At 40.7% G+C, this 14,102-nt stretch overlaps 1 protein-coding gene and 1 long non-coding RNA gene across 2 annotated transcripts in view; one reads left to right on the top strand and one right to left on the bottom strand.

The window, feature by feature from the left end:
• PKP2 (plakophilin 2) overlaps positions 1-14,102 on the bottom strand; it is a 75,379-nt gene that overhangs the window by 18,924 nt on the left and 42,353 nt on the right. The window lies entirely within an intron of this gene.
• Positions 10,495-13,791, top strand: LOC131202253 (uncharacterized). The gene is made up of 3 exons (XR_009156107.1): positions 10,495-10,536; positions 10,671-10,764; positions 12,879-13,791. It is a non-coding gene; the product is annotated as an uncharacterized LOC131202253 (long non-coding RNA).

Below are 14,102 nucleotides of genomic sequence, written 5' to 3'. Positions count from 1 at the left end.
CTATGGCCTCCCAAGATACACAAAGAAGGAACCCCCACTCAGACCCATAGTCAGCTCCATAGGCTCACCTCTACAAAACCTAGCCAAATTTCTCGCCAAACAACTACAGCCCTATGCAGAATCCATCACCTCACACGTAAAAACTCATTCCAGTTCATAGAGATCATAAAGAAACAAAACTTACAGCCCAGCGACCTACTCGTGAGCTTTGATGTCATATCCTCTTCACCCAAGTGCCAATCAAAGAAGCCTTGACAGCTATCCAAAACAAATATAACCCCCAAGCACATCCTAGATCTGACCAACCACTGCCTATCCAACACATACTTCATCTATAATGGACAAAAATACAAACAAGTAGAAGGAGCACCCATGGGATCACCCTCTCACCTGTCATTGCCAACTCTACATGGAACACTTTGAAACCCAAGCTCTAGAAAAATCTGATCACAAACCCAAACTCTGGCTCAGATATGTAGACGACACCTTCATAATCTGGCCACACGGAAAGAAAAACTTGACAACTTCCTCACACACCTCAATAGCCTACACCCCAAAATACAGTTCACCATGGAAACAGAAGTTAATAACCAACTTCCTTCCTGGATGTCTTAGTCTACAGAAACCCAATGGCTCCCTAGGGCACACCATCTACCAGAAGAAAACACACACAAACCGCTATCTGCACGCACTCTCACACCACCACCCAGCACAGATCAACTCCGTAGCCAAGACACTCATCTCCAGAACAAAATGCTTAGCTGATGAACAACACCTAAAACCCGAACTAGACACTCTCACTAACGTACTAACATCCAATGGATTCCAAACAAATAAGATTACCAAGCTAATCCAAAAGAACCCCCCACTAAAATCCAAGACAGAGAACAAGAAAACGGCACAGCCCTCCTCCCATATATAAAAGGCACCACAGACAGAATCAGCAAGATCCTCCACAAACACAACATCAAGACAACATTCTGCACAAACCAGAAGATATCCACCATCTTAAGAAACCCCAAAGACAAAATTGAGTTAGAAAATCAAGGAGTATATGAAATCCCATGCACCACCTGCCCCACCACATACATTGGACAAACCAACAGAAGAATAAGTGCACGATTGAAGAACACAAGAACTCATTCAAAAAGAGGAACTAACTTCTTCCCTGGTCCAACACTTTAAAGTCACAGGACATGATATTGACTTTAAAAGACCAGAACTATCGCCAAAACTGAACACTTTAACAACAGAATAATCAGAGAAGCCATTGAGATAGAAAACGCCCACACAGCATGAACAAACGAGATGACACCTCCGCCTACCAGCCATTTGGAAACCCGCCTTATTGACAAACGAGTCCCTAACACGAGGAATGACACCAGACCCACACTCACGAGGTCCACACAGGATGTCACCACCGCACATCCACCCAGAAAGCAGACCCAAACCCACACTGATCATGAAGCACGACCAAGGACCAGAAGCCAGACCGCAGCTGCAACATTAGCCATTTCAAACCCCTCCAATCCATACATGCAGCAGACTGACACCCACTATGAAGATGTAGCACGACCACAAAGCCAAAAAACAGCTATGCAGCTCACCAGCTCAAATCCTCCTGCAACACAGACTAAACTGAGCACAAACAAGCCCCCACCAATACAGGACACACCCCCAGCCAATCAGAGCACAAAACCACCCCCATCCAATCAGAGCACAGCCAAGCTCCCACCCAATCAGTTCAAATCCCCACTAGCAGTTAAAAGGAAGAAACAGCTGCGATCACACATTGCTCCCAGAAGCACGAAGCTGAAGCCTGAAGATGAGAAAAAAAACCTTGGCTAAGATGGATGGATATAAAAATAAATGAATGAATGAATAAATAAATAAATAAATATTTCATAAACAGAATAATAAACTGTAATTCTGAATATGGTCTGATCTGAAAAAAAACCACTTGGCTAAGATGGATGGGTATAAAAATAAATAAATAAATAAGGGAGGGAGGGAGGGAGGGAGGGAGGGAGGAAGGAAGGAAGGAGGGGGGAAGGACAGAAAAGAAAGAAAAAAGGAAGGAAGGAAGTTTTAGTAGGTAGAAATTCCTTATTGATCTTGCCTGGACCTGAAAGCTAAGATGGGATGGCATTCTTAGCACAGGTAATCCGTGATTTACAACCATTTTTAGTGATTGTTCAAAGTTACAGTGGCACTAAAAAAAGTGACTTATGACCAGTTTTCACATTTACCACTGTTGCAGCATCTCCAGGGTCACATGATCAAAATTTGGATGCCTGGCAAGTAGCATGTATTTAGGCAGTGGCACAGGGATCATTTGATCACCATTTGTAACCTTCCCAGCCGGCTCCCAATAAGCAAAGTCAATTGGCCGGGGGGGGGGGGGAGAATAAGATTAGCTTAATGACCGCATGATTCACTTAACAATGGAAGTGTTTTGCTTAACAACTGTGGCAAAAAAGTTATAAAATGGACAAGCCTCACTTAACAACTGTCTTGCTTAGCAATGGAAGTCTTTGGACTCAATTGTGGTTGTAAGTAGAGAACTACCTATATTCAGTTGGGGGTTCATCTGGGAAAAGGAGAGCTATAGATTAGATCAGGGGTGTCAAACTCGATTTCATTGAGGGCTGCATCAGGGTTGTGTTTGACTTTAGCGAGGGGAAGGGTGCGGCCAGGGTGGGTGTGATGTCACTCGGGGGGCGCCTGTGGTGGCCCGAGCGCTTTACCAGCGAAAATGAGCTCCTGAGCTCCGTTTTTGGTTGTGAAGGCCCCCTGCAACCCTCTGCCAGCGAAAACGGAGCTTGGGAGGGCCCTCCTGATCTCCGTTTTCACTGGCAGAGGCACTGCAGGCAAGTCCTTCACTGTTTCCAGGGTGGCCCCATGGGCCAGATCTAAGCATCCAGCAGGCCGGATCCAGCCCCCGGGCCTTGAGTTTGATACCCCTGGGTTAGATTGAGAAAATACCCTATTAAATCACTTATGTGCTACTTTGCCAATGGTTGAGTCCCTGAAGTATATGGATATAGGGGATAGAAAAATAGTGATTAATCTCTTGCATGAATTCTCACAAGATACTCTTACGTTGACTCCACCCATTGCAGATTATCTTTCAATATTAAAGAATGGGGAAAAAAATGCAATGAAGGATACAGCGAATTTTAAGAACAGTAGAGTATTTCAACCATCAAGATATAATGACCAGGAATGACAAAACTTGGAACTCAGGATTTCTGAGAGTCATGAAATATAATTCCATCCTTCTTAATTTCAAATGCTAATAGTCTCTCATTCCTCCCAATTTAACATCTTTCTTTCTTGACTTGATTCGTTTTCTTGATTTTGCTTGATTTGTCAAATACAAGAATTCTCAACTTTTTTGAGCCAGTAGGCACAGTTTGAATTTTGAAAACAGATCCAAGAATTCTCTCAAAGGGCCTTTGCTTCTGTTCTCAGATGAGATTCCCACCCCTGACATCTGTTCCCCCCACTTCTTCCTTTGTACATGATTAAGTCTCTTTCTATTAAGCTTCTTTAATTAAGCCTCTGGCTTCTGCTCCCATTTTTTTTTCTTTTAGTAAAGAAAGAGGAAAGCGATCTGATAGCACTGGGTCCCTTGATAAATAAATAAACAATAATCAAACACATCAAATGTAAGTAGTAGTACATGTAGAAACGATTACACTGATTTTCCCAAAGGTGCTTTTTCTCAGAGCTGAAGAAACTTCTTGAATGAAAAGCAAAACGTCTCAGAGAAAAACCAGAAAGTCCAGTTGTCTCTTGAAAAAGGATCTTCGGGACAACCATGACCTGGATGACTGAGAATCAGCATAGACATTACACTGATTTGTTTACCATGGAATGCTAGAATAAAAAAATAACTGTGCAAGTAAAGTAACATAGTACAATCATTTTATTTCACAGACTTATAATTTGCCATGATTTAATAACCTGTAGTAGTCTTTATTTCTGAGAGTAAAATAGAGAACTAGAGCTTATCCATTGTCTTCATAGAATAGAATAGAATAGAATAGAATAGAATATTTTTTTAATGGCCAAGTGTGATTGGACACACAAGGAATTTGTCTTGGTGCATATGCTCTGTGTACATAAAGGAAAAGGTACCTTCATCAAGGTACAACACTTACAACACTTAATGATAGTCATAGGGTACAAATTCAACACTTAATGATACAACACTTAATGATAGTCATAGGCTACAATTAAGCAATCAGGAAACGATCAATATCAGTATAAATTGTAAGGATGTAAGCAACAAAGTTACAGTCATAAGTGGAAGGAGATTGGTGATGGAAACAATGAGAAGATTAATAGTAGTGCAGATTTAGTAAATAGTTTGATAGTGTTGAGGGAATTATTTGTTCAAACCCCAGACCAGACTTAAATTGACTGAACAAGAGTTGCTGTTGCAACAGAAAGGTTCGGTTCTATTTTCTTCACTCACAGTAACAAAAGACAAATTATGAATGTGGAAATATTCAAGTACAGTATGATACAAACCCTGGCTAAAAAGAGATGCCTCAGTCTAATACTAATTCATTGCTCTACATCAGGGGTGTCAAACTCAATTTCATTGAGGGCTGCATCAGGGTTGTGTTTGACCTCAGGGGGCCAGGGTGGGTGTGGCTGGGGTAGGCATGGCCAGCTTGATGTCACTTGTATCAGGGCATCTGTGGTGCTCCAAGCGCTCTGCCAGTGAAAATGAGCTCCTGAGCTCCATTTTCAGCTGTGATGGCCTCCTGCAGCCCTCTGCTAGCAAAAACAGAGCTTGGGAAGGCCGCCTCCTGAACTCCCTTTTCACTGGCAGAGGCACTGCAGGCCAGTCCTTCGTTGTTTCTAGGGTGGCCCCGCGGGCCAGATCTAAGCACCCCACAGGCCGGATCCAGTCCTCGGGACTTGAGTTTGACACAAACTCTACACAGTGTTTGCTCTACACAGTGTTAGTCATCCAAAGATAGATGGTTTGTAGAAACTCAGAGTTTTTGAGCAAATCAACTTTAATGGGAATGCATCATTTATTAATAATACCATATTGCTTAATATCTATGATGTCATTCTGATACGTCTTTCATTATTTCCATACTAGGTGTTGCTTTTTTTTTTTAAAGTGAAGGATGTCTGAGCATTGCACTAGAATGCTTAATTTACTAATATGTATATCTACCATAAGGTTAGAATACTTGACTTATTTCTAAAATGAAGAATCAGCCATGAATGTTTGCAAAAATCTTACAATTGTGACCCAACCGAGCAGCTGGAAAATGGCATGTGATTTCCAATATGTCCTGGTACTAAGAGCAATTGTTGGGCTGCAGAACCAAGAGCCAACTTCTGCACATTAGACAAAGAGCAGGATTTATATCCAGCTGCTTGTTTGATAGCTGTAGTCGAGAACATAACAGCCCACAAAGAACAAAAAGAAAAAGAAATCAATACTTGTAAATGGATTAATTCATGTTATATGCAAAATCAGAGTCTTTAGTGTTCACAACACAATAGGAGGTCCTGTCCATTGGGCGGTAATAAACACAAATGTCATACTCACCATCATGGATCTAGTTGGTGCTGAAATATTTCAGGGAGATGTGTTTTATTATTACTCTCAAGAGGTGAAACCAATGGAAGATTAATATTCTATAGTCTCAGTAGCCTAATTGGGCTACAACTAGCAGTCTAATAATTGCTTGTTCATGTTATTGCTTGAAATAATGTAGAAGACTGTAAATTGTATGTTGAATAATGGGCTGAATTAAGTGATGAAGGAAGTTAATGTCTGGAGACTAAGGGTTGCACTTAAATTTGAATGGTATGTCAGATAGTACATTTATAAGGCAGTAGGCAATTAAATTACTTTTCACTATCATGTATTTAATTGTTTTGAGCTTCCATCCTATTATTCCTGGGTAGCAATGTTTTTTTATCCAATATTTTTATTGGGGATCTAGGACATGGGTGTCAAACTTGCGGCGTCACGTTGCTGTCACAACGTTTTCCTTATTTATGGAGCCTGGGGTGGGTGTGGCCTGTTTGTGACACATCCGGCCTGTGGGCCGCCAGTTTGACACCCCTGATCTAGGACACCATACCTGGGCTGTAAAAATCTTAGATGGAAGCAAAGCACTCAAGTTTTCTGAATCTCACTGGCTTCATCTACTGTCGTGGTCCTATGGATTTTTGCTGCCCAGGAAAATCCTATTACATGCAGCCCTGACATCTTGGATTGTGCATCAGGGAAATAAGGTAAGTGAGACCTGGGGTAATCACAATTTAATTTAGATAAACAAAAGAGGGATAAAAATAGAGCCCATGTTTTTTGGTACTGAGGGCTTCCCAAGATCATCTCATAAAAGGTTCTAAAAGCAGAGATAGAACATTTGTTCAAGACAGTAAAAATAATTAGAATGACCACTCCAGAGTTGAAGAGTAACCTGGTTAAGATATTTTAGACTTTCTATCCCACTTGAGGGGACTGAAAATCCCCATGATCAGACAGTCTAGAAAGGGCAGAAAGTGGTGGTGGAGCAATGCAAAGGATGATGAACTTCTGCGTGAAAGAAATATAGTAGAACCTCTGATCATGAACGTTTCTGACCACGACCAAATCAGGTTCCAACCAAAAAATTCACATTTTTTTTCACAGCCAATTTCCTCTTCCACGCCAATTTTTTTTGGTAAGTGCCAAATTTCCAAAAATAGGTTTGGGTCACCACAAAATTGGGATGCGACCAAAGTTATGGAATGAATTATGGTTGTGACCAGAGGTTCTACTGCAATCTCATTTTATGTTCCATCCCCCACAATTACTATTACAATATCCCACTTCAAATTATTTTCCCACAGCTGATAAAAGGCCTGAAACCACCTGAAGCAATGTTGAGAGTCTTTTACTGTTACGGAATGGACATTTAGATGAATAAGATATAAGTCCTAGATGGCAATTAAAAACTAGCTGCAAGGAACAATAAACACTTTGTCAAGAGATGGCATACAGATATTACTTTCTTTACAGACAAGAGAGTAAATAAGGCCTACCTAAATGGATGACGGGTCCACGGAAAGCAAAAAACAAAATATTTTACTCCATAATCACTGAATAGTCTCTTAATTCAATATATGTAATAATTAAGAATAGATTCAAACCCCTCATTCTGACCTGAGGAAACCTATTGTAAGGATTTGAAAACCACTGTAAAGAGTTGCTTGGATAAAGTATGCCTATGTATCTTGATCTCAGGAAGCTAATTTATATAAATACAGAAACTTATATTTAAATTTATATTTTATATTTAAATTTATATTTAAAGTCATACACAACTGACAGAAAAAACTTTACCTTTAATTTATATTAAACCTAATAGAAATAAAAAAAGGATATAATTCTGAAACTTTATTTCTGCTGCAGACAGAACAATGTTAATATAGAATAGAATAGAATAGAATAGAATTGTTTTATTGGCCAAGTGTGATTGGACACACAAGGAATTTGTCTTGGTGCATATGCTCTTAGTGTGCATAAAAGAAAAGATACGTTCATCAAGGTACAACATTTACAACACAATTGATGGTCAATATATCAATATAAATCATAAGGATTGCCAGCAACAATATGATTGTTGCTGGCAATCAACAATATAATATAATATAATATAACAATATAATATAATATAATATAATATAACAATATAATATATAATATATATATATATATATTATATATATAATATATAATATAATATATTATATATTAAATATATATAATATAATATAATATTATATATATTATATATATAATAAATACAATACAATATATTATAACAATATGATATAATAATAATAATTATAATAATATAATAGCAAAAACAATATAATATGATAACAGTCCGTAGAAGTGGTTCTCAACCTTTTCTTCACCATGGACCCCCTTTAAATATCTTTTGCGGCCATGAATCATAGTCACGGAATCCCAAGACTTAACTCATTATTTAAATCATAACATAACATATTGTTCAAGCCTTTGTGGGCCCCCTGTGATGACATAGCGGCCTCTCAGGGGTCCATGGACCACAGGTTGACAACCACTGATCTATAGAAATGATAACAGTCTACAGCAGGGGTGACAAACTCAAGGCCCAGGGGCCAGATTCGGTCCATGGGGTACTTAGATCTGGCCCGCGCGGCCGCCCTGGAAACAGCAGAAGATTGGCTCGCAGTGCCTCCGCCAGCAAAAACAGGCTCCTGAGCTCTGTTTTCGGCTGCCACAGCCTCCTGCCAGCAAAAATGGAGTTCAGGAGGGTTGCACGTGCGGGGTGGAGTGGGGGGGGCGCACGCTCAAGGCGGGCTCTCAGGAGGACTATGCTGGCAGAGTGCTTGGCCCACCACAGGCACCCCAGACACGAGTGACATTGAGCTGGCCACACCCATCCTGGCCACGCTGACCCCGGCTCCTGGAGGTCACACAACCCTGATGCAGCCCTCAATAAAATGGAGTTTGACACTCCTGGTCTACACAAACCTGCTCCAGCTATGTCAGAAATTCAACTGTTAAGAATGAAGTTTCAGCTATAGCTAACAGGAAGAAAATATGGTGACAATATGCCCTCAGGAAACCTCTCCAGATAAAAAGGACAAGCTTGTTGCCGAACAACGGAGTGAAATTGGCTTTATTATTTAAAGGGATCATCTAAAGCTTAGGCAAAGGTTAGGCACAATGAATGGCATATGCTTATATCTATCTATGCTAGCTTCCATGGAGCTCATCTACAATCTCAAATGTAAGGTCACCCTTTCGCAGTGATAACCTTTTAACTACAGGTGCTAAACCTGGGACATCTGACATGCAAACAAAGTACTACAAACAAGGCTTAAACTTTAGGATGAAGCAACATGAAGAAAGTACTTCCATCAGGAAATGCCAAAGAAAGTGTTCATGATTCCTTTGTTTGCTTATTATCCGTTTATGCAGTGAAAAAGGGGAGCGAGGAAGTGTAGAGAGTTGGCCTTGTCTTAAGCAGATCAAGGCAACTGCCTCAGGTAAAGAGGTTAGGTCAATTGAAAGGTCTTGCCCGGTATCTCCTTAGCTTTCTAATTGTCCTCAAATGCTGTGAAGGAAGTTCTCCTTGTATCAGCACTGAAATGCTTCAATTGCAGATCTACTGAGTTTTTCTGTGTGATCTCTCTCTCTCCCCGCCCTTTGTCCCACTCTCTCTGTCCCTCCTTCTTTGCCTCCATCCCCCCTCCCTCCCATACACAAACATGCCCATGTTGGGAGGATTCATCCACCATATGTAATACAGTGTTGGCAACCCCCCTCTTTTTTTAATCAACCATAGGTCATTGTGGCAAGGACATATTAAAGTGACAGATGGAAATCACAGGAACTACATTAATTAAATTTAAATCTGATTTCAATTAGATTAGCTTTTGCCACAACACCATTCATCCATCAAAGGTAAAGTTCATTAATCACTCCCTGAATATACCATACTCCGACATAAACCCCACTTCTAAGATTTTGCTGCGTTTGGAGGCAGATACCTTCCCCCACCCCAACTCTCAACTTTGTCAACTTTAAGATGTGTGGACTTCAGCTCCCAGAATTCTCCAGCCAGCATGAAATCCATGCATCTTAAAGTTGACAAGACTGAGAAGCTCTACTCCAACCAATGCTTTATTCTGTCACCATGTCCTTTGAAGTAACACTACAGTCTCTTCTTTCCACTGGCATATTTGATAGAAGACTAGTGACAAATTATTTATTATAGCTGACCTGAGGTTTGGAGCAACGTCAAAACTTAATTTAAAGAGTGAAAGGGATTTAGTGTAAGTCTTGCTCACCTTGTACAAAATCAATCGGAATAATTTGTGAAGTATTTATTTATTAGATTTTTATCCCACTTGTATTACTTTATAAATAACTCAATGTGGCAAATATACCTAATACTCCTTCTTCCTTCTATTTCCTCCACCACAACAAAACTGTGAGGTGAGTTGGACCGAGAGGGAGTGACCAACCCAAAGTCACCCAGCTGGCTTTCACTCCTAAGGTGGAACTAGAATTCATAGCCTCCTGATTTCTAACCTGGTGCCTTAACCACCAGACCAAATTTATGAAGTATGGTATTATTTAGCATATTGTGTCAAATTCAGCTGTGGTTTATTTAATAAACAACAAACCATAGCTTGGTATAATGTTCTTCCTAAACAGAGGAAAGAGTGTATAAAAATCGTATCTTCTTCTCTTACCATATTCTATAAAAAATTCGTAAGATTTTATTGTTATGCTTTGCAGTGAGACAAGTCCTTGGTTAACCCTTGTTTGCTTTCCCCAAAGCAGCACAAGAGTCAATAATTTCTCTCAGTTCTAATACTCCTCCAAGTGCTATGACTCTACTAAAAGTATCAGATGCGTATTATGTATAAATAACGACACACCAAAACTTTCTTTCTGTATTACAGGCTGCGGGCTGCATTCCTTGTAGCGCCCAAGCCATCAGCAATGTAAGCATGACAAAAGGAGAAAACAAATTAGGCTGTGTAATCTGGCAGATGTACAAGCATTTAGGCAAATTATTTTCCCAACTGCTCTGTTAGTAGCCTCACTTTACAATAACCTGCTCTTATTCTCTACCCAGAACGAAAAAAATCCTGCAGGGAAAGAAGCTTCCTGTGAAGACAACATCATCACACAAGTTGGCGTATGGAATAATCCAACCAACAGGCAATGTTGTACGTTTACCTTATTATTCAAAGCACCGTTTTTTATTTTGAAGTTATACCAACAGTGTCTTGTAGTGCCGTAAGAAATTTTTGCTAGTTAACAACAAGAACGTAAGCCACTGGGATGGACCCCTGGCTCATCTAGTCAAGCAGTCTGTTCTCACAATTGCCAACTGATTGCACAAGGAAGCCCACTAATCTCCCAGCAGATGGCCTTCAGACGAAGTCACTCTGCCATCAAGGCTAACAGCTGTTGATCTCCAATCACAGGCTTTTTAGCTCCACCTTGCCCTGGTCTCTTTTAAACAGACAAAAAGGAGCAGGAATAAAAAACAAAACAAAATACAGAATTACAGAATAACAAGAGTTGGAAGAGACCTCGGAGGTCTTCTAGTCCAACCCCCTCCCCTGCTCAAGGAGAATCTATACCCGTGATGACGAACCTATGGCACCAGTGGTGGGTTGCTACTGTTTCGCCTCAAATTGGGTGAACCAATAGCGGTGGCAATGAGAGGCTCCACCCACCCACCTGGATGCTTCTGCGTAGAAGCGTTGTGTGTGCGCGAACCAGTAACGATGGGTTTTGAAACCCGCTACTGTATGGCACGTGTGCTGGAAGTGGCACATAAAGCCATTTTTCCGGGCATGCGACTTGTCGGCCAACCCATCTGCATTTGCGCATGTGCGTGTGCCCCAGCTGGTGTTTGGGTCTCTGGTGCGCATGTGCATAATTCAGGGGACTCAGCTGGTCTTCGGAGCTCTCCTGCACATGTGCGCATGTTTGCGCATGCGTACGAGAGTACTGGTGCACAGCATTGGTGTGGTTGTGTGTGTAGCGCACAGTGGGATTGTGTGCAAAATCTGTGTGCATGTGCAGATGGTGCTGTTGTGCGTGCAGTGCATGGGGAAGGAGCCCCACATTAGCACAGATGGTACGCATGCACGCATAGCACGAGCCTGTTCGGCACTAGGTGAGTAAAAGGTTCGCCACCACTGTTCCATACCATTCTGGACAAATGGCTTTCCAGCCTCTTCTTAAAAACCTCCAGTGATGTAGGTTATTTTTGGACTTTGTTTTTCCTTGAAGACAAGTAGCTTCTCTTTCAAGAAGCTTCCTCAGTTCTGACGGAAATCAGTCTGTAGCAGGGGTAAAAGGCTCCCAGTTTGGACCGGATCACCTGATCCAGTAGCGATGGCAGCGGGTGGTTCGGAGAACCGGTAGCAAAAATCCCTCCCCCCCATGCCCAGCTGAGCTGCACAATCATCAGAGTTGATTTTTTTTACTTTTAAAAGCATTTTTTCTGCCAAAGAAAAAATGCTTTTAAAAGTAAAAAAAAAAACCTCTGATGATTGCGCAGCTCAGCTGGCATCCTCAGAATCTTTTAAAAGCATTTTTTCTACAACCTCTTTGGCCAAAGAGGGTGTAGAAGAAATGCTTTTAAAAGGTTCTGGCAATCAGGCAACTTAGCTGGGATTGTCAGAACCCTTTAAAAGCATTTTTTCTACGAACTCTTCGGCCGAAGAGGCTATAGAAAAATGCTTTTAAAAGTTAAAAAAAAAGTTGGCCAGACCCACCCAGTCACATTACTCCCCTCCCCCACCAAGCCACAGCCACAGAACTGGTAGTAATAAATTTTACATTTCACCCCTGGTCTGTAGTCTGAACTTGAAGAAGCTTCTCCGATGCAAAGCCAAACGTCGCCAAGGAAAAACAAAGTCCAATTGCCTTTTGAAAGGACACACGAGGGGTCCTTGGTGCTCTCTGAGCTTGGTGGCTTTCCTGCAGATGTTTCATTACCCAAGCTAGTTAACATCATCAGTGCTAGCAACCAAGTTCGGATAGCACCATGGACCCCTTGTTCCAATCCTGAGCTATTAATACACATTTCAGATATTTCTTTCAGGTTGAAAGGATAAGCCAGAGTCATCACCATTACTCCGGGGACACCCATGGGGCTCCTTTCACATCTCCGTAATGGAGTTAGAGTGAATGATGGGAGCTCAACCAGCCCGCAGCAGCACTCGGGTCTCAAACATGGGCTTGGTAACCTCCAACCGACCGTCCTAACTACATGAGCCACCACACTCCTTATATACTTCATTGTACTTCTGTTATACTTCAGGATTTATCCTCAGCATACTGTAGTGTGGATGCTGACTGAAGAATTCTAGGAATTGAAGTCCATACTTCTTCAGGTTGCCAGGGTTGAGAAAAGCGGCCTACTGTTTTCAAGATAAGTTTTTAGAAACCCCAACTTACAGCTCAGAAGGATTTGCAGAAAACTGCTTCACAGTATGGATTCTACAATGATTTATACAATTTGGTAAGGCAGCATCATTTAAATTAATTTTATTTCTGAAATGAATTGTTCTGAATTATTGTGATCATATTAAATATTGTTCCTATTAATTCTGTCTACTTATGGAAAGTGGAGATGTACTTGCCAGACACTGTAAAATCAAATATTTTATGATACAAAACCAAAAGATTAACCATTTAAAACACGTCATCTGTTTTACATTATTCTTCCTTTGTTTTATGGATTAGAGTTGCAGGTGTGACCACATACCACAAAGCAATTCAGTAAATCAATACCTCTTGTAGATCTAAAACACAGGTCAAAAATTTCACTGCATACTTTCACACAAATGTTTGGGCACCTTCTCAGATTTTAAAATTATCCAAAATTTGACATCCCAGATGTTTGCCTTGTTGAAAAGAAATACAAATTTAATTTTGGAGACTGTTGATGCTATCTATGCGTATTACAGATGCCATGGTCCCAATTCCTGATGTTAAGAAGATCCTCAGTTTTGCTATGTTTTGTACCAAGTTTTGTATGTTTTGATCTGCTGTGAATTTTCTATTGGTGCAATAGAAACAAACAGGAGAAATTTGTAACACTACTTTTTGGACTGTAGAAAATAAAGTCCCCGAATGGTGTTTGGAATCCGATATGGCTAAATACCCAGGAATGTATGACAAGTATTTCTCTGCTCTTGCAAAGCTCAGTTGTGTCAAGGCTACTATTTAATTCTGTCAGGCCCCAAGAACAAAGAAGAGGTGGAATTAGGCCTGAGTACTCATTACTGTTTTTCTTGTATTATTGTTTTATAGACAGGATTTTGCCAGACTAAAAAAAACTATTTGCATAACTACAGATATATGCTAGGAAGGATCTGCTTTAACCCTCTTCCTCCTGACCAAACATTCCAAACTCTGCATTCTCTTTGCCCTCTGGAATGCAGCCCCTCCTTGCTGGGAAACCAGACTACATTCCCACCACATATTCCCATAATTAAGATAGGTGGTCATAACTATTTTGCCATCATAAACAACACTCCCT

Source organism: Ahaetulla prasina, chromosome 7 (assembly GCF_028640845.1).
Source record: "Ahaetulla prasina isolate Xishuangbanna chromosome 7, ASM2864084v1, whole genome shotgun sequence".
Classification (NCBI taxonomy): Eukaryota; Metazoa; Chordata; class Lepidosauria; order Squamata; family Colubridae; genus Ahaetulla; species Ahaetulla prasina.
Note: the sequence above shows the minus strand (reverse complement) of the source record. Positions and strands in the feature narration are given on the sequence as shown.